The sequence below is a fragment of the Eubalaena glacialis genome, chromosome Y, assembly GCF_028564815.1.
Source record: "Eubalaena glacialis isolate mEubGla1 chromosome Y, mEubGla1.1.hap2.+ XY, whole genome shotgun sequence".
Taxonomy (NCBI): domain Eukaryota; kingdom Metazoa; phylum Chordata; class Mammalia; order Artiodactyla; family Balaenidae; genus Eubalaena; species Eubalaena glacialis.
In genome coordinates this window covers 4346540-4365610 of record NC_083737.1, presented here as the reverse complement: position 1 = coordinate 4365610, position 19071 = coordinate 4346540, and positions in this window count along the sequence as shown.

The window sequence follows — 19071 nt, the reverse complement described above, 5'->3', positions numbered from 1 at the left end:
TTTTTAAATTTCCATTTGCATGGAATATCTTTTTCCATCCCCTCACTTTCAGTCTGTATGTGTCCCTAGGTCTGAAGTGGGTCTCTTGTAGACAGCATATATATGGGTCCTGTTTTTTTATCCATTCAGCCAGTCTATGTCTTTTGGTTGGAGCATTTAATCCATTCACATTTAAGGTAATTATTGATATGTATATTCCTGTTACCATTTTCTTAATTTTTGGGGGTTTGTTTTTTTAAGTCTTTTTCTTCTCTTGTGTTTCCCACTTAGAGAAGTTCCATTAGCATTTGTTGTAGAACTGGTTTGGTGATGCTGAATTCTCTTAGCTTTTGCTTGTCTGTAAAGCTTCTGATTTCTCCGTTGAATCTGAATGAGATCCTTGCCGGGTAGAGTAATCTTGGTTGTAGGTTTTTCCCTTTCATCACTTTAAATGTATCATGCTACTCCCTTCTGGCTTGTAGAGTTTCTGCTGAGAAATCAGCTGTTAACCTTATGGGAGTTCCCTTGTATGTTGTCGTTTTTTCCTTGTTGCTTTTAATAATTTTTCTTTGTCTTTAATTTTTGTCAATTAGATTACTATGTGTCTCGGCATGTTTGTCCTTGGGTTTATCCTGCCTGGGACTCTCTGCACTTCCTGGACTTGAGTGGCTATTTCTTTTCCCATGTTAGGGAAGTTTTCGACTCTAATCTCTTCAGATATTTTCTCGGGTCCTTTCTCTCTCTCTTCTCCTTCTGGGACCCCTATAATGCAAATGTTGATGTGTTTAATGTTGTTCCAGAGGTCTCTTAGGCTGTCTTCATTTATTTTCATCCTTTTTTTCTTTATTTTGTTCTGCGGCAGTGAATTCCACTCTTCTGTCTTCCAGATCACTTATCCGTTCTTCTGCCTTAGTTATTCTGCTATTCCTTCTAGTGTATTTTTCATTTCAGTTACTGTATTGTTCATCTCTGTTTGTTCTTTAATTCTTCTAGGTCTTTGTTAAACATTTCTTGCATCTTCTCGATCTTTGCCTCCAGTCTTTTTCCATGGTCCTGGATCATCTTCACTATCATTATTGTGAATTCTTTTTCTGGAAGGTTGCCTATCTCCACTTCATTTAGTTGTTTTTCTGGGGTTTTATCTTGTTCCTTCATCTGGTACATGGTCCTCTGCCTTTTCATTTTGTCTGTGTTTCTGTGAGTGTGGTTTTTGTTCCATAGGCTGCAGGACTGTAGTTCTTCTTGCTTCTGCTGTCTGCCCTCTGGTGGATGAGGGTATCTAAGAGGCTTGTGCAAGTTTCCTGATGGGAGAGGCTGGTGATAGTGGGTAGAGCTGGGTGTTGCTCTGGTGGGCAGAGCTCAGTAAAACTTTAATCCGCTTATCTGCTGATGGGCGGGGCTGCGTTCCCTCCCTGATGGTTGTTTGGCTTGAGGCGACCCAAGACTGGAGCCTAACCGGCTCTTTGGTGGGGCTAATGGCGGACTCTGGGAGGGCTCACGCCAAGGAGTACTTCCCAGAACTTCTGCTGCCAGTGTCCTTGTCCTCACGGTGAGACACAGCCACCTCCCGCCTCTGCAGGAGACCCTCCAACACTAGCTCTTAGGTCTGGTTCAGTCTCTTATGGGGTCACTGCTCCTTCCCCTGGGTCCTGATGCAGACACTACTTTGTGTGTGCCCTCCAAGAATGGAGTCTCTGTTTCCCCTAGTTCTGTCAAAGTCCTGCAATCAAGTCCCAGTAGACTTCAAAGTCTGATTCTCTAGGAATTCCTCCTCCCATTGCTGGACCCCCAGGTTGGGAAGCCTGACGTGGGGCTCAGAACCTTCACTCCAGTGGGTGGACTTCTGTGGTATAAGTGTTCTCCAGTTTGTGAGTCACCCACCCAGCAGTTATGGGATTTGATTTGATTGTGATTGCGCCCCTCCTACTGTCTCATTGTGGCTTCTCCTTTGTCTTTGGATGTGGGGTATCTTTTCTGGTGAGTTCCAGTGTCTCCCTGTCGATGATTGTCCAGCAGCTAGTTGTGATTCTGGTGCTCTCGCAAGAGGGAGTAAGCGCACATCCTTCTACTCTGCCATCTTGGACCAATCTCTTGAGCTTCACTAACTTCTAACTGTCTGATTTTTCTGGGACAGGTCATGGATGTTCCTACTGAGACCCAGATTTCACACAATTCTGCAAGCCAGAAGTCCTAGATCAAGATGTTGGCAGGGTTGGTTTCTTCTGAGGCATCTATTTTGGTTTGCCTGGTGCCATTTCTTGATGACCTGTCCTAGTATTTCTTCTGTTTATTTTCATGCTAATGGAAGCTTTCCTGAATAATCACTTTTACAATTCAAAAACCATGTGTGGGAGGAGGTAAGGTAAAAATTCTGGATTCTTATATTTAAAAAAAATTATTTATTTTGCTTTCATCCTTGAACGTTTGGCTTCTTACAAAATTTCTGGGTTAAAAATATTTTTTTTCCCTCTTCACCTGATTGAAGACTTTGATTCATAGCTTCATAGCTTCTAGCTAGTCTTCTAGGTACCAGTGTTGTTGAGGAGAAGTATGATGTCAAACTGATTTTCATAAATTCTTAGATCTTTTCTTTCTAGAAGTTTTTATAATTTTTAATCCAGGGAGTGGGACTTTTGTTTTCATGTGACTCAACATTTCTTGCAGCATTTATTTTTATATTTCAAACATTTCTATAATTCTGGGGGAAATTATTTTATCTGTATGTACATAATAAATATGCTTTTATAGACATGTTTATATGTATATATAAATATATATTAGACTTTTTGTATATGTCCTAGGCTACAAACACATACACACACACACACACCTCACCCTCTTACTGTTTATAAGAACATTTTCTTGTTTTCTATCTGGACAGTTCTCTCTCTCTCTGAGGAGAGGGGGCAGGGAGAGGGAGAGGGAGTTATGTCTTCTTAATATTATACCTGTTCCTATAAGTGCATGTGTGAGTCTAATTTTATTTTACAAGTGTCAGACAGTAAGTTGCAAACATAATCTTCATTTATTCCTAAATACTTCTGTATGTATTTTAAAAAATATGGACATTCTCTTATATATCATCAGTACATGATCAAAGCCAGGACATTAACAGGGCTTCAAGACTATTATGTAACCTACAGACCTTATACAAATTTTGCCAAATGCCGCACTAATAATTCCCCTTTGGGAAAAACAAAAACAAAAGATCATATATTTTCTCCTGCAGGATTACAATCCAGGGTACCACTTCATTTTTAGTTGTCATGAGACTTTTATCTCCTTTGATCTGGCATGATTGCTGAGTTTTGTCTCTTGTGATGCTAGTTGATGTATTTATTTTTAGAATGCCCCTTGATTTGGATTTGCCAGATGGTTTTTAGTTTTTTCTTCTCAATGTAAAGAAACATCTTTAAATATTGGCGTATTTAGCCCTGAATCTATGATGTGTGTTGTAAATATTTTCTCTATTTTTCTCAATTGCCTTTGACTTAAAGTGTTTTTTTGCCATTGAAAAAAATGTTTTTAATGTAGTCAGCATTTTTAAAAATATGTGTAATGCATCTGGACTTTGAGTCAGAATTGTGAAAAGGAATTCACTCAAGCTATTTTTTAGTACTAGTATTTTTATTTAACATGCAATTTTCCCATTTGGAGTTTATTCTTCCCTTGGATGTGAAGTACATATCTGATGTGATTTTTTTTTTTTTTTGCAAGTGTCTAGCAGTTACCCCAACACTATTTAGTAAGAAGTAAACCTGTACCCAGTAATTTGAGATGACATCTTTTTTTTTTCACACACACACTGTATTTTATTTTTACAAGAGATAAATAAACTGACACCAAGCATTGTAAATGGATGACCACAACAAAAGCAACAATGATTGCAATTACCAAGCACGAAACACACTCATACTATGTCATAATATTGACATTCAGTCCAGTAATCCTCCACTGTAACAGCTCCTTTACTTTGCAGTGAAAATTGATTTGTATATTTTTTGCCTCTGAGTCGTTGTGGGATTTTTTTTTTTTATTCAAACAGAAAGTCACAAAAATTATAATCACCCTCATCAGTTCACTCAGTCCCATGTAATTAATTTTTTTTTTCATCTTGATCTTTTGTTAGCACTTTTATGAATTCATCAGTTTTCCATTAGAGTTCTGAAAATGCTTATTCATTCAGTTCAGCATATAGTCAGTTACCAGAAACCTGTACTTGTCAGAGTCTTTTCCGTGAATTCCTTGAAGATGAAACCCTTTTATAGGAACTTATTTGCAAAAGCCTCAGAGTACACCCAGAACTGTCTGTAAATGACAAAAGACTGAAAAATGACCACAGTTAAAGATTTGATGAAAGTTCATAATAATGCAATTGACAAGGAAATTTAGTTATTTCTGAGATATACATTTTAAAGTAATAACGAATTATGACTTATAACATTATACCAGAACATATAAGATTTTTAGAAATTTCATGTAATGTCTGAAACATTTATATTAACATATTTCCATACAAATAACCCAAAGAAAGTTTAGTATTAGTTTTTTGTTTGTTTGTTTCTTTTATACTGCAGGTTCTTATTAGTCATCCATTTTATATACATCAGTGTATACATGTCAATCCCAATCGCCCAATTCAGCACACCACCATCCCCATCCCACCGCAGTTTCACCCCTTGGTGTCCATACCTTTGTTCTCTACATCTGTGTCTCAACTTCTGCCCTGCAAACCGGTTCATCTGTACCATTTTTCTAGGTTCCACATACATGCGTTAATATACGATATTTGTTTTTCTCTTTCTGACTTACTTCACTCTGTATGACCGTCTCTAGATCCATCCACATCTCTACAAATGACTCAATTTCGTTCCTTTTTATGGCTGAGTAATATTCCATTGTATATATGTACCACAACTTCTTTATCCATTCGTCTGTTGATGGGCATTTAGGTTGCTTCCATGACCTGGCTATTGTAAATAGTGCTGCAATGAACATTGGGGTGCATGTGTCTTTTGAATTACGGTTTTCTCTGGGTATATGCCCAGTAGTGGGATTGCTGGGTCATATGATAATTCTATTTTTAGTTTTTTAAGGAACCTCCATACTGTTCTCCATAGTGGTTCTATCAGTTTACATTCCCACCAACAGTGTAAGAGGGTTCGCTTTTCTCCACATCCTCTCCAGCATTTGTTGTTTGTAGATTTTCTGATGATGCCCATTCTGACTGGTGCGAGGTGATACCTCATTGTAGTTTTGATTTGCATTTCTCTAATAATTAGTGATGTTGAGCATCTTTTCATGTGCTTCTTGGCCATCTGTATGTCTTCTTTGGAGAAATGTCTATTTAGGTCTTCTGCCCATTTTTGGATTGGGTTGTTTGTTTCTTTAAAATTGAGCTGGGGCTTCCTGGTGGCGCAGTGGTTGAGAATCTGCCTGCCAATGCAGGGGACACGGGTTCGAGCCCTGGTCTGGGAGGATCCCACGTGCCGCGGAGCAGCTGGGCCCGTGAGCCACAATTACTGAGCTTGTGCGTCTGGAGCCTGTGCTCCGCAGCAAGAGAGGCCGCGATGGTGAGAGGCCCGCGCACCGTGATGAAGAGTGGCCCCCGCTTGCCACAACTAGAGAAAGCCCTCACACAGAAACAAAGACCCAACACAGCCATAAATAAACTAAAAAAAAAAAAAAAAAAAAAATTGAGCTGAATGAGCTGTTTATATATTTTGGAGATTACTCCTTTGTCCGTTGATTCATTTGCAAATATTTTCTCCCATTCTGAGGGTTGTCTTTTCGTCTTGTTTATGGTTTCCTTTGCTGTGCAAAAGCTTTCAAGTTTCATTAGGTCCCGTTTGTTTATTTTTGTTTTTATTTCCATTACTCTAGGAGGTGGATCAAAAAAGATCTTGCTGTGATTTATGTCAAAGAGTGTTCTTCCTATGTTTTCCTCTAAGAGTTTTATAGTGTCCGGTCTTACATTTTGGTCTCGAATCCATTTTGAGTTTATTTTTGTGTATGGTGTTAGGGAGTGTTCTAATTTCATTCTTTTACATGTAGCTGTCCAGTTTTCCCAGCACCACTTATTGAAGAGAATGTCTTTTCTCCATTGTATATCTTTGCCTCCTTTGTCACAGATTAGTTGACCATAGGTGCGTGGATTTATCTCTGGGCTTTCTATCTTGTTCCATTGATCTATGTTTCTGTTTTTGTGCCAGTACCATATTGTCTTGATTACTGTAGCTTTATAGTTCTGAAGTCAGGGAATCTGATTCCTCCAGCTCCGTTTTTTCCCTTCAAGACTGCTTTGGCTATTCGGGGTCTTTTGTGTCTCCATACAGATTTTAAGATGATTTGTTCTAGTTCCGTAAAAAATGCCATTGGTAATTTGATAGGGATTGCATTGAATCTGTAGATTGCTTTGGGTAGTATAGTCATTGTCACAATATTGATTCTTCCAATCCAAGAACATGGTATATCTCTCCATCTGTTGGTATCATCTTTAATTTCTTTCATCAGTGTCTTATAGTTTTCTGCATACAGGTCTTTTGTCTCCCTAGGTAGGTTTATTCCTAGGTATTTTATTCTTTTTGTTGCAATGGTAAATGGGAGTGTTTCCGTAATTTCTCTTCCAGATTTTTCATCATTAGTGTATAAGAATGCAAGAGATTTCTGTGCATTAATTTTGTATCCTGCAGCTTTACCAAATTCATTGATTAGCTCTAGTAGTTTTCTGGTGGCATTTTTAAGATTCTCTGTGTATAGTATCAGAGATCACATCTTTTTAATGTACATCCCCATATGGATTTGGGTCTAGTTGTGAAGTTTCTCTTGTACTCTACTTATTTATCTATTATAAACAAAGCCACATCACTTTTATGTATTTATTTGTTTTTTGGCCACACAGTGCAGCTTGTGGGATCTTGTTTGCCCAACCAGGGATCAAACCCATGCCCCCTGCAGTGGAAGCTTGGAGTCCTAACCATTGGACCGTCAGGGAAGTCCCAAAACATACTTATCTCTTTTTTTTAAACCACTTTTAACAGTAGAGACACTGCATTCATTTTTAAATGTCTGGTAAGTTTATTCCTCTCTCAAAGCTGATTTTTTTTCAGTGTATTTCTAGTTATTTTTACCCATTTTTCCATATACATGTTAATATCATCTTCCCAAGGTCCATAAATGTAGTTTGTAGATAGATAGATAGGTAGATAGATAGATAGACAGATAGATAGATAGATACATATTTTTTTAGGTCGCACTGTGCAACATGTAGGATCTTTGTTCCGCAACCAGCGATTGAACCCGTGCACCCTGCATTGGGAGCATGGAGTCTTAACCACGGGACCGCCAGGGAAGTCTCTGTAGTTTGTATATATTTTTATAGGTTTGCAATGCATGTATTTATGACTGTAGGTAGAATCGACATCTGGAGATGGTTCCTGTTCCTCTTGCCTACAATATATCACTTTTAAAGAATTGGCCCCTTGGCCTTTGGTGAGCATTCTATTCAGATGTGTTAGGTGCTGGTTTCTTTCTGTATCCCACAGTGAATCATGGTTAGAAATCACCAGTAATGTTGCAGAAAGGGTAATTCCTCCATGATTGTAAGAACAGTCATGATTACCAGCTTACACAACCTGAACATCACTGTCTAAAATACTCTTTATACAACTATCATATGATATCACTTATACATGGAATCTAAAATATGATGCAAGTGAAATTATCCATGGAACAGAAACAGACTCACGACATAGAGAACAGACTTGTGGTTGCCAAGGGGGAGGGGGGGAAATGGGGGAGGGAAGGATTGGGAGTTTGTGATTAGCAGATGTAAGCTATTATATGTAGAATGGATAAACAACAAGGTCCTACTGTAGAGCACAGGGAACTCCATTCACCATCCTGTGATAAACCATCATGTAAAAGAACATGAAAAAGAATGTATATATACGGATAACTGAGTCACTTTGCTGTGCACCAGAAACTAACACAACATTGTAAATCAAGTATATTTCAATAACATAAATCTTTAAAAGTAATATTTTAAAAAATAGTCTTTATACTGGTCAACGCAGAGAAATGTAAGAGATGTCAAGTTTATTCTTTTATGCACATATCATATTCCAGACATTTTCCCTCTGTTATTATCCTTTTTTTTTTTTTTTCTTTTGCCAGAAAAAGTTAATAGTTTTAGAACTCACTCCAGAGAAGCCTTTACTTAATCATCCACATTAGCTGGCCTAATTAGACCTGTTCCTACTAGAAGCTCCCCAACCCCTTAGCAAAATTACCTTCAAGAGTTATTTGTGATGTCGCATTAGCATTCCACAGCTGTTGTGTAATTCTGCTAAGCTCCTGAGACTTTGTAGCTATAATGCCTTTTATCTGACTTCCACTTTCTTTCAATAAAGAAACGGAAGTAGTATTTTCTTTGAGATGTCTAAACCTATCCAAATTGATAACATCTGAATGACACAGTTGTGAGATTAATAAAAACCCAGGGCTGTGTTATCCAAAGGCTGCCAAACATATTTATCTTCAGAGACCGTTATTTTACATAAAAATCCAGCGGTGACTTTCATAACTTTTAAGCATATGGGCTGGGTTCATTAATATGCTAAATTCTTAACATCATTCATAGATACTCTTCTGATCAGAAGGTAAGAGGCATTATTATTAAATAGCACAGAAAGAGCCTTTCTTTTCCAAGGAGTCATTAAGCCAGCAGGTCTTTCTCTAATTTTTCTTTAGCATCCATTCTGTATATTAATGAAAACCATTATTTTAAAATATTTTAACAGGTCACGAAGAGAATGATCAAAGAATTGAGATAATTTAGCCTGAAGAAAGAAAGCCTGAGGACTGATTGAACTTTTAAAAGATCATGCAGATAACAGCCACTTCCAAATTCTTTAAAGGTGCTGAAATTGGAAACCAGGTAAGATTTAGGGTGAAAGTTGTACATTTTAGAAATATTTTAATAGAGTGTGCTGTGTTTCTTTTTTAATGTGTGCTTGCATGGTGGTCATTGTATCTTTCCATTAGATGGCTCCAAAGCCTTCAGCTGTTCAGTATATTGTTCATTCATGCAGTCAGTCAAAACACATTTTAAGCAGTGCCTTTTGTCACACTGCCAGTTTTAGCAAATAACAGTACTATAAGGATCCCAGTTAAATTTGATTTTCAGATGCACAGTGCATTTTTCTTTTAACAGTAAGTATCAAGTTTTTATTTAATAAAAATATACAGATTCAAGTTATTTGCAATTTGGGTTTCCCACAAACTGTGACGTGTTTTGATGTAAATTTTTTTGTTGTTGTTTTTGTACTGTGTGAGAAAAATCATAGAAAAAAGAGCAAAAGTGTATTTCTTCCCCAAATTAGAACATTTAAAAGTTTCTCATGTCAAGTATAGAAGAGCATAAAATTTTTTTTTTTCAGTAAATACAGTGGATAAACATTTTAACTTCACATCATAAAGTATGAAGAAAGAAAACCAGAGGGATGAGGTTGGGATAGAAAAAGAATTGGGGAGGTGGATTAAAATTTAAGAAACGTCGCTTATATTGACAGAGCATATTTTTAATATAAGAGCGTCCACACAGACATAGAGAACAGACATGTGGTTGCCAAGGGGGAGGGGCTTGGGGGAGGGAGGGATTGAGAGTTTGGGGTTAGCAGATGCAAACTATTAATATTATATATAGAATGGATACACAACAAGGTCCTACTGTAGAGCACAGGGAACTATATCCAATCTCCTGGGATAAACCATTATGGAAAAGAATATTAAAAAAAGAAAGTCTTTATGTGTAACACTGAGTCATTTTGCTGTACAGCAGATTGGCACAATATTGTAAATCAACTATACGTCAATAAAAAAAAAAAATAAACAGTGTCCATGCAATATGTGGGAATTTTTTTTCCCCTAAAAAAAGTATTATCTAAGATTCAAATTTAACTGGGCATCCTGTATTTTATCTGGCAGCTCTTGATTTATGTCCGCAGAATGCCATATCGCTGAACAGACCCATGAGCCATAATCCCCTGTTCAGTAATGTTCTGGTCTGCAAGAGTGGCTGCAGACACATTCTCATCAATGCAACCATGTTTTCAAGCAAATGATATGCAAAACCTGAGTATACTGAATAGACCGGCACCCAGCATTGGTCTGCCCTATTGGAGAGAGAAGTGTTTATCATGGTGCTGGACTCACCACCGTTGAAGCTGCCTTCTCTCTCCTCCCAACGTGGAAGAGTCTGAAGCCTCTCCTTACCGACCCTTGGGAACTTGTGTTTCTGTGTCTAGTGGTAGCAGGCATTGCCATTTTGAAAAACACTCATTGGGGATGGTTGGGCTAACTCAAAATACATTAAGAAAAGTTAACCCTAAATGCAAAACCCCCAGGCGCTATTCTTCTGTAGGATATGATTGTGAAGGTTGCCAGAAATATGGAGATATAAAAGAAAGAATATATATTTTCTGTGTGCATTAAATACCTTCTTGGATAAGGGAGCGTGAGATCTGCAGAGGAAAGAAATTCGATGCAACATTTATGAAGGGCCTACAGCTGAATTATGCGAGAGGCTGTCAGGGATAAAATGATGAATAAAAATAGTCGCTGTTCCCTAGAATTCATTATCAGGTAGGGAGAATGACACGAACGTAAACAACTCTATTATAAGGCATATTGAGATAAATGGTGTTCATTTTGCAAGCTTCAAAGACAACAGGTAGAATGCATCTTGCATAACTCCCACTTGCAATTAAAAAAAAAACAAACCCAAATCATCTTCATTAGACATGAATAATCCTCTCAAAATGGGTGATAAGGGAGCACTTCCCAATTCTTTCTATGTATAGAGTCCTTCAGACAGAGTAGGATACTGAAGGAAACAGAAGGAAAGCGTGACTTCTATCCTGGGAAGGAGGAAAAGAAACCATACGGTTCATGAAATAACAGCATTTCAGCTTTCCTTTGAAGACGCCTAGAATGTTGATGACTGAAGATGGGGAAAGATATCCCAAGAAGGTGGAACATCAGCGGCAATTATTTGCTGTTCGTTGAGTTTGAAAATTAGGTGCAAATGTGGTTTCTACGCCTTTACCACGTGAAATACAGATTATGTCGGGAGTAAACAGCCACAAAGGAGAGCGAAATTGACCAGTACAAGATGAAGCCAGTGGCTGAGAGACGATGATGATGACTATTAATATTATTATCATATTTTGAGGGCAAATATCAAGGACCTCAACTCTTATCACAATAAAGGCAGAATGCTCTACCTCATTTTTAATATATCTGATTTATGGTGCATATTTAATATGAGATCCCAGGGATATGATGACAGATGCCTACAGTATCTGAACAATATCTTTTTCTTTTTTAATTGGACTGTAGTTGCTTTACAGTGTTGCGTTAGTTTCTGCTGTACAGAAAAGTGAATGAGCTATACGTATACATGTATCCCCTCTAATCTTTGAAACTAGGTGTCTCACAGGCCATGTTCACCTGGTATGGAGAGCCGAACATCTTTATTGTTATCAAGCCTCAGAAACATTCACACCCCTCTTTCATTTGAACATGCCCGCCTGGAAAAAAAAAAGTGGTTTTTAACTGATTTTTGAAATTATTTGTCGTATTTAATGAAAGACGGATGTTAACCCTTCCACTCGTGTTTAGATATGTAGAATGTGAGGGTTGGAATGTTGCCAGCCAAAGGCCATACAGTTATTGGTATATATTGGAATATTAGTATATACTTTTTGATTTCAGACACACATACATACACATTATAGACAGGGACAGATAACATATATCTATCTGTGTGTATGTCTGTATATATAGAAAGAGAAACATGCATGCATACTATATGTCTTTGAGAAGTAAACATATGTATATACATATACTCATAGATGTATATTTGTGTCTATATATACTTGCTATATATTTGAATAAATGGAAGAATTATATAAAATACATATTTTTTGTGGAAGTAAAAATAATACAGGGAATTTATCTACTTTCCCCGTAAAAAAACAAAATAACTAGCTGCAAAAAGGCATCTCTAGCAGCAAGGAACTCTGCTCGGTATTCTATAATAACCTAAATGGGAAAAGAATTTGAAAAAGAATAGATACATGTCTACGTATAACTGAATCACTGTGCTGTGCACCTGAAACTAAAGCAACACTGTTAAGTCTACTCCAATATAAAATTTAAAAAAAAAAATTGTTTAAAAAAGCATCTCATGCACTTGTAAAGATATGCAAGTAAATTCTTTAATTTTTTAAAAAATATTTTTGCCTAAGACAGTGTTCAACATTAGCCAAATAAAAGAAAGACAAAGCTACATAGCCTGCAAAGATTGGGGAGGATAATTGAGACGAATTCATGTATTTTTAGTGAAACTACACCATGCCCCGTTCCCCTAAATGCTAGTCATAATGCATGTCACATTTTACAAGCCCGAAAACCTCACTTAACGTTTTGGAGACACAATTACTTTTGGAGCAAGAGCGTTAGTGAATACAGAATGTCCTTTTCTTTCTGCCGAGCAGAGTATAAAGTGATCGCACGCTCTCTAGCCCTGCTGCATCGGATGTAGTCCATTAACAAAGGACCCCTTTGCGATGCATCAAACCCTCCTGATGCTTAAGCCTTCCTGCCAGAAAGATTTGGGCTGAGATAGCCACGCTCTAGTTTGCACCTGACAACTTCACATTTCACATGGGTTTTCATGGAATTTGAGGGAATTAATCCATCCTTAAAAACTCAGCTGAAAGCATTCCATCAGGAAAATTGCTAATATTACCCCCCCCTTCCAGTTCACACATCTCACTTTAAAACACTTTTAAATAATATTAGTTGAACATAAGGAAGAAACATAATGTGAAATGTCATGAGATAGCCCTAGAAAGTACCTCCAGACCAAGAGGCACATTATTAATGACAGGATAGTAAACAGAAACTACCATGGATGAAAACAGCAAAAATGTTAGAATCAGTCGTCACTGCTAATATTCACCAAATGTGGAATATATGAAAGAGAGATTGACGAACAGCTTAAGGTGACTTTTACGTGGATTTCCTGATTAGTAGTCAAAACAGTATTTATCAAAGTATAATTTTGAAAGTAGATTAAATGGAGTGTGTCCCCAAAAATTAGGTAGTGAATTTCTGCTGGGACTGTACTTTATTGCTTTCATGAGTATGTGCCATAAATGGGGAATTCCTACAGACTCAAGGTCTTGAAATCATGCCAGGGAGCATTAAAGAACCATAGAGTTAAAAATCTTTGGGCCAAAGATTTATTCATACATTCTGAATACTGATTTTCTTGGTCACTTTCAATGGCACTTTTTTTTAACATGATAAATACATGTATTATATGTGTGTATTAAATATATTATAAATACATAGACATGTGCATACACACATACATCCATACTGAGTTATATGAACTCAGTCTTAATTTAATTCGACAGTTATACACACACAGGGTCAGATATATATCAATATATATAAAATATATATCTAATCAGGTGCCCTCTACCTTTCTGCAGAGCTAAATAATTAAATCTTGACTATAGCATACTCAAATCCGAAACATTCTCCTGCATTTTCCACTATCTTTTCAAGTTCTGTCCTTGGTGTTCTTGCTAAAACTTTGCCGGATAGGTAACCAAAGTATTAGTTATCATAGAAACCCTTGAAGCTGTGTGGGTCTCAGGCCAGGTTCTAGGGTTTTGTGTTTGTTTTTGTTTCTGTTTTTGTTTTGCTTTGAGGCATTCTCAATCTTCCTTTGAGGCGTGTGTGAGGTAGACCAGATACTTCCCTGAGCTCTAGGCATCAATCCTACTGTGTTGTTCTGAGGCTCTACAGCTGGCAGAGGAATGGTCCCACATGGCCAGTACAATATTTCTTTCAAGGGATGGCTTGACATTGGGCTCCTCTGTTTGAGAAAAACGGTGCAGCTAGAAAATTGTTCATCATTTAAATCTTTCTACGTCAAGTACGTTCAGTGTATTCCATGGTCAATGAAGAACCCTCACCAAGAGGTTCTTGAAATGGTTGCAGATAATAGGCTATGAAGGTAAGGGAATTTGGGGTGGTTTATTTATTATTTTTATTATTTTTTTTTTAAGTAAATTTATTTATTTATTTATTTTTGGCTGTGTTGGGTCTTCGTTTCTGTGCGAGGGCTTTCTCCAGTTGTGGCGAGTGGGGGCCACTCTTCATCACGGTGCGCGGGCCTCTCACTGTCGTGGCCTCTCCTGTTGCAGAGCACAGGCTCCAGGCGCGCAGGCTCAGTAGTTGTGGCTCACGGGCTTATTTGCTCCGCGGCATGTGGGATCTTCCCAGACCAGGGCTCGAACCCGTGTCCCCTGCATTGGCAGGCAGATTCTTAACCACTGCGCCACCAGGGAAGCCCTATTATTTTTTTTAAATTTAATTTTTTTTGTTGAGGTATAGTTGATTTCCAATGCTGTGTCAATCTCTGCAGTACAGCAAAGTGACTCAGTTACACGCATATAGACATTCTTTTTTTTTATATTCTTTTCCACGATGGTTTATTACAGGATACTGATACTGTCTGCTAGACAGTAGGACCTTGTTGTGTATCCATCCTGTATATAATAGTTTGCATCTGCTGACCCCAAACTCCCAGTCCTTCCCTCCCCCACCCCCCTTGGCAACCACAATTTTGTTCTCTCTGTCTGTGAGTCTGTTTCTGTTTTGCAGATAAGTTCATTTGTGTCAGATTTTAGATTCCACATGTAAGTGGGGTCATATGGTATTTGTCTCTCTTGGGGGCTTTACTTTTATTTGAACTGATACTTGGATGCTGTGTTAATAGTCACTTAAATTATTCATTGCACTCCAGTATTTAGAGGAGACAGTGATTGGCAATCCATATGACAGCTACAAGAAACCATTTTCATAGGCTCAAGGAATACCAGGGTTGAGGAATGCGGTGCTTGTTTCTTACTGTGCCATTGACTCTGCAAGAAGGAAAGAAAGTCATTTGGGGTCTACTGACTGAGAAAGAGAGCTGGCTACAGGGATGGACTAAAATGATGGATCTACTCATTTTCCTTAATATCCTTCTCTCCGTTTCCCCAAGTTCGCATAGGGGGTTGGTAAACTAACCTCCACATTTACTTCCCTGGGGATGTGAATGTGAGGTTGTGACTTAACCAGAGAAGGAACAGAAAAAAATCCAGAGATGTTTCCAGTGACTAATGAGATTTTTTAAAAAAATATTGCAGTGGAAAACTGTTTCAGCCCATTCTTTGTGGCCATTCCTTTTTTTTTTTTTTTTTTAGTATTTATTTATTTATTTGTATTTAAAAAATTTTTGGCTGCGTCTTAATTGCGGCGCACGGGATCTTCGTTGTGGTGCGCGGGCTTTTCTCTAGTTGTGGCGTGTGGGTTTTCTCTCTCTAGTTGTGGCGCTCGGGGTCCAGAGCGCGTGGGATCTGTAGTTTGTGGCACGCGGGCTTCTCTCTAGTTGACGTGCGTGGGCTCATTTGCCCTGCGTCATGTGGGATCTTAGTTCCCTGACCAGGGATCAAACCCCGCGTCCCCTGCATTGGAAGGTGGATTCTTTACCACTGGACCACCAGGGAAGTCCTGACTAATGAGATTTTGATCATTCTCAAGTGGCAGGGAGACTATTCTGTTAGATGCTTGTGGGTTTGGTTGTTGCTGTTTGGGGTTCATCTGTGGAAAGAAAGTACGTAAGGAAGTGAGAAGCCCAAGGAAGGTTCCAAGGAAGATGCTGCCAACTGGTTTATTCGTCAGTGAACCCAATCCCTTCCTAGATGACTTTCTTCTTCTATAGAGTCAGGACATCCTGACCTCCCCCTGAGGATAAGTTTCTCCGTGTGTCCCTTATGCCAACCAGCAGAAGCACATACATGGGATTTGGAAGGTGGACTTGAGCAAGAAGAGATGCAAGAGGGTCAAGGGACCTTTAGACCTTGGGTTGAGATGTTTGTTCCTTCTTGAGACCTGAGGCAACAGTCCTTCCTTGTGTTTAGAAGTATCTTAATGAGAGTTATCCTAAGGGATGGTTATGCACTTCCTCTGGCTTAACCCTTTTGATGTAAACTTACTACTTGGTTCCTCTACCTTATTAGATATTCAGAAAGATACTTATTACCATGGGAGAATCATTTTTTTTTTTAAAGTTAATCATGGGATAAAGCAGAACATGGATCTGTCCATTTCCAGCAGCTTCTCCAATACGTTGTATTGGAATGTAACTCTGATGTTATTGGATCTGTAAAGATGTATCAACAGATCTGTTGCAGGAAGGGGGATCCCTTCCAGGGCCCGAGAGCGGGCTCTTGTCTAACACTCGGAAATGAATCGTCTGAGGAGACACACGTGCTGACAAAGCAAGAGACTTTATTGGGAAGGGGCGCCCGGCTGGAGAGCAGGAGGGTGAGGGGACCCCGGAGAACTGCTCTGCCACGTGGCTCGCGGTCTCGGGTTTTATGGTGATGGGGTGAGTTTCCGGGTTGTCTCTGGCCAATCGTTCTGACTCAGGGTCCTTCCTGATGGCGCGCGCATCAGTCAGCCAAGGTGGATTCCCCGAGAAGGATCCTGGGAGGTTGGTAGGACCTGTGGACGGGCATCTCCTCTCTCCTTTTGCCCTTTCCCGAATTCTTCCGGTTGATGGTAGCTTGTCAATTCCGTGTTCCTTACCAGGACCTCCTGTTCTAAGAGAACTCATGCCAGTGGTTGCTATGGTGCCTGGCCAGGGCGGGCAGTTTCGGTCAGTGCTGGAAACAGAGGGACCATGGTGAATAAAACTACAAGGAAAGTGCACAGGGAGAAAACTGCTTGAAGCCAAAGTGTTTCCGCTGAGACTCACTGCTTAGTATGAAAGCCTGCATTGAAAAGAAAAGCATCAAAAGTGTACAAATATACCGCAGTCCACGGCAGTATTGAAAGATAAAAGGTTAGACTCAAGAGACCCAGCCTGTGTGCAATAGAAAAGATAAACAAAACAAGCTTCCACACAAAAAGCAAAGTGCCCTGAGGCTTTTTGTAAGGAAGAGAGATAAGCCCTTCTTCCCTCCTAATAGATAGCAAATGCCAGGAGTTTGTTTATAAGGACAGGAACAGGCAAGTCAAGTAAACAATCCCTTGAACTTATTTACAAAACAGAAAGAGACAGACTTAGAAAACCAACTTATGGTTACCGGGGGTGGGGGGGGGGGAAGGAGGGGGGAGGGATAGATTGGGAGTTCGGGATTGACATGTCCACGCTGCTATATTTAAAATGGATAACCCACAAGGACCTACTGTACAGCACAGGGAACTCTGCTTAATATCCTGTAACAACCTAAATGGGAAAACATTTGAAAAAGAATAGGTACGTGTCTCTGTGTAACCAAATCCCTTTGCTGTACACCTGAAACTAACACAACAGGGTTCATCAGCTATACTCCAATTTAAAATAAAAAGCTAAAAAAAATCCCTTTTATAAAAATGTGCAGAATGGAAATGGGAGGTGCAGAGGTAATGGGAGAAGGAAACAGAGAGCTACAGCCCCTGATGGACTCACCCCTTCACAGCAAAGATAAGGGAAAAGGCTCAAAGCAAAAAAAAAAAAAAAAAAGAGCCTTTTCTAAAGGAGCTAGTCAACTAGAACGTACTTAGAGAGATGTGAACACGTTGTAAGTGTCCGGCTCAGTGAATCGTGCTGAAAATCCAAGGCTAATCGCTACAGGAAGAGCCGCCCGCCGGGCATGCTTGGGGGCTTGTGCTGAACGGGAGGATGACTGGAGGACGTGGGCCCCCCCCTCCCCCCAGGAGAGGACCCAGTGATAAGACGGGATTTCCTCAGTCTATAGCCAGGCACTAAGCTTGCTGCGGTTCCCCCGGGGGCCCAAGCCCCAGCGTGTGCGGTAGAATCTCAGGTGAGCCTGTCATTCAGGAAGTTGGTGCCAGTTAGAATACCTACAGCCCAGGCAGTCTGTCTGTGACATAAAATTCATATTTTACGGCCAGACAAGAAAAATTTAAACATTAAAAAATGTTTTCTGCCCTTTGGTCTCCTCCCTTCTCTAGTCCCCATTGTATGTCTGCATTAGGCACGGACCAGATCTGCCCCGTCAGCGGGAATGTCTGTTCAACCATAGAGAGCAACATTCTCCCGGCATCCACAAGACGACTCCTGAAAAGATAACACTCCTTCTTGACCTCGTAAGGGGCCATGATGATGCTCAGAGCTGGATTGTGAAAGCTGTCAATAATATGTCATTTAATGTACATCCCTGTTTCTCAAAAACCTTCTATAACTCTGGACTTCTAATGGGCAGAACAGTTCTCAGAGCTTTCTGAGATTCTCTTCCTGGATTATCATCCTCAAATTTGGCTCAAATAAACATTTCCACTTCTCTCCTAGACTGACTATTGATTAATTTTTGTTGACATGTCCAAACCTAGTCCTGGCACCAACTTCAAGCCCACACTCCTGTAGTCATTGACGAGCATGCACATTAGACGTGGGTATTCCCTTCTTGGCTGTTTGCAGGATGTTCCTGGCACTGGTGATTGACACTCAAGGGAGTCAGGGAGAGAATAACCAAGGGTGGATGCTGTGAGATAAACCGTTTACATGATAACCCTCAGAGATAACCAGGGATGGCAGGGCAAACATTAGTATCGCCCTTAAACGGAGGCTAGAAGGGCGTGTGTCCTGAGCCCAGGTTTCGAGGACACAGTTCTGACCCTTCTCCAGCCGCGTGCCTCTGTGCAAGGAGTCCAAGAGATAAAGAACCTGCACCCACTGTAGACCCCACACTGGGTGTCTAGGACCCTCGAAATCTCTGCCCAAGTAGCTTTGCCTGCATCCACGTGCAGGGTCTTTGTGTCTTGTTCCCTGAGCTATAGCCTCAAGGACAGTGGTACTCCTGTGGGTGGTCATGTGATCCGTCACTGGGTGGAGTATGGATGGATGTGTGTCGTTTTTTTAAAAATTAATTTATTTTATTTTTGGCTGTGTTGTGTCTTCGTTGCTGCACACGGGCTTTTCTCTAGTTGCGGCGTGCGGGGGCTACTCTTTGTTGTGGC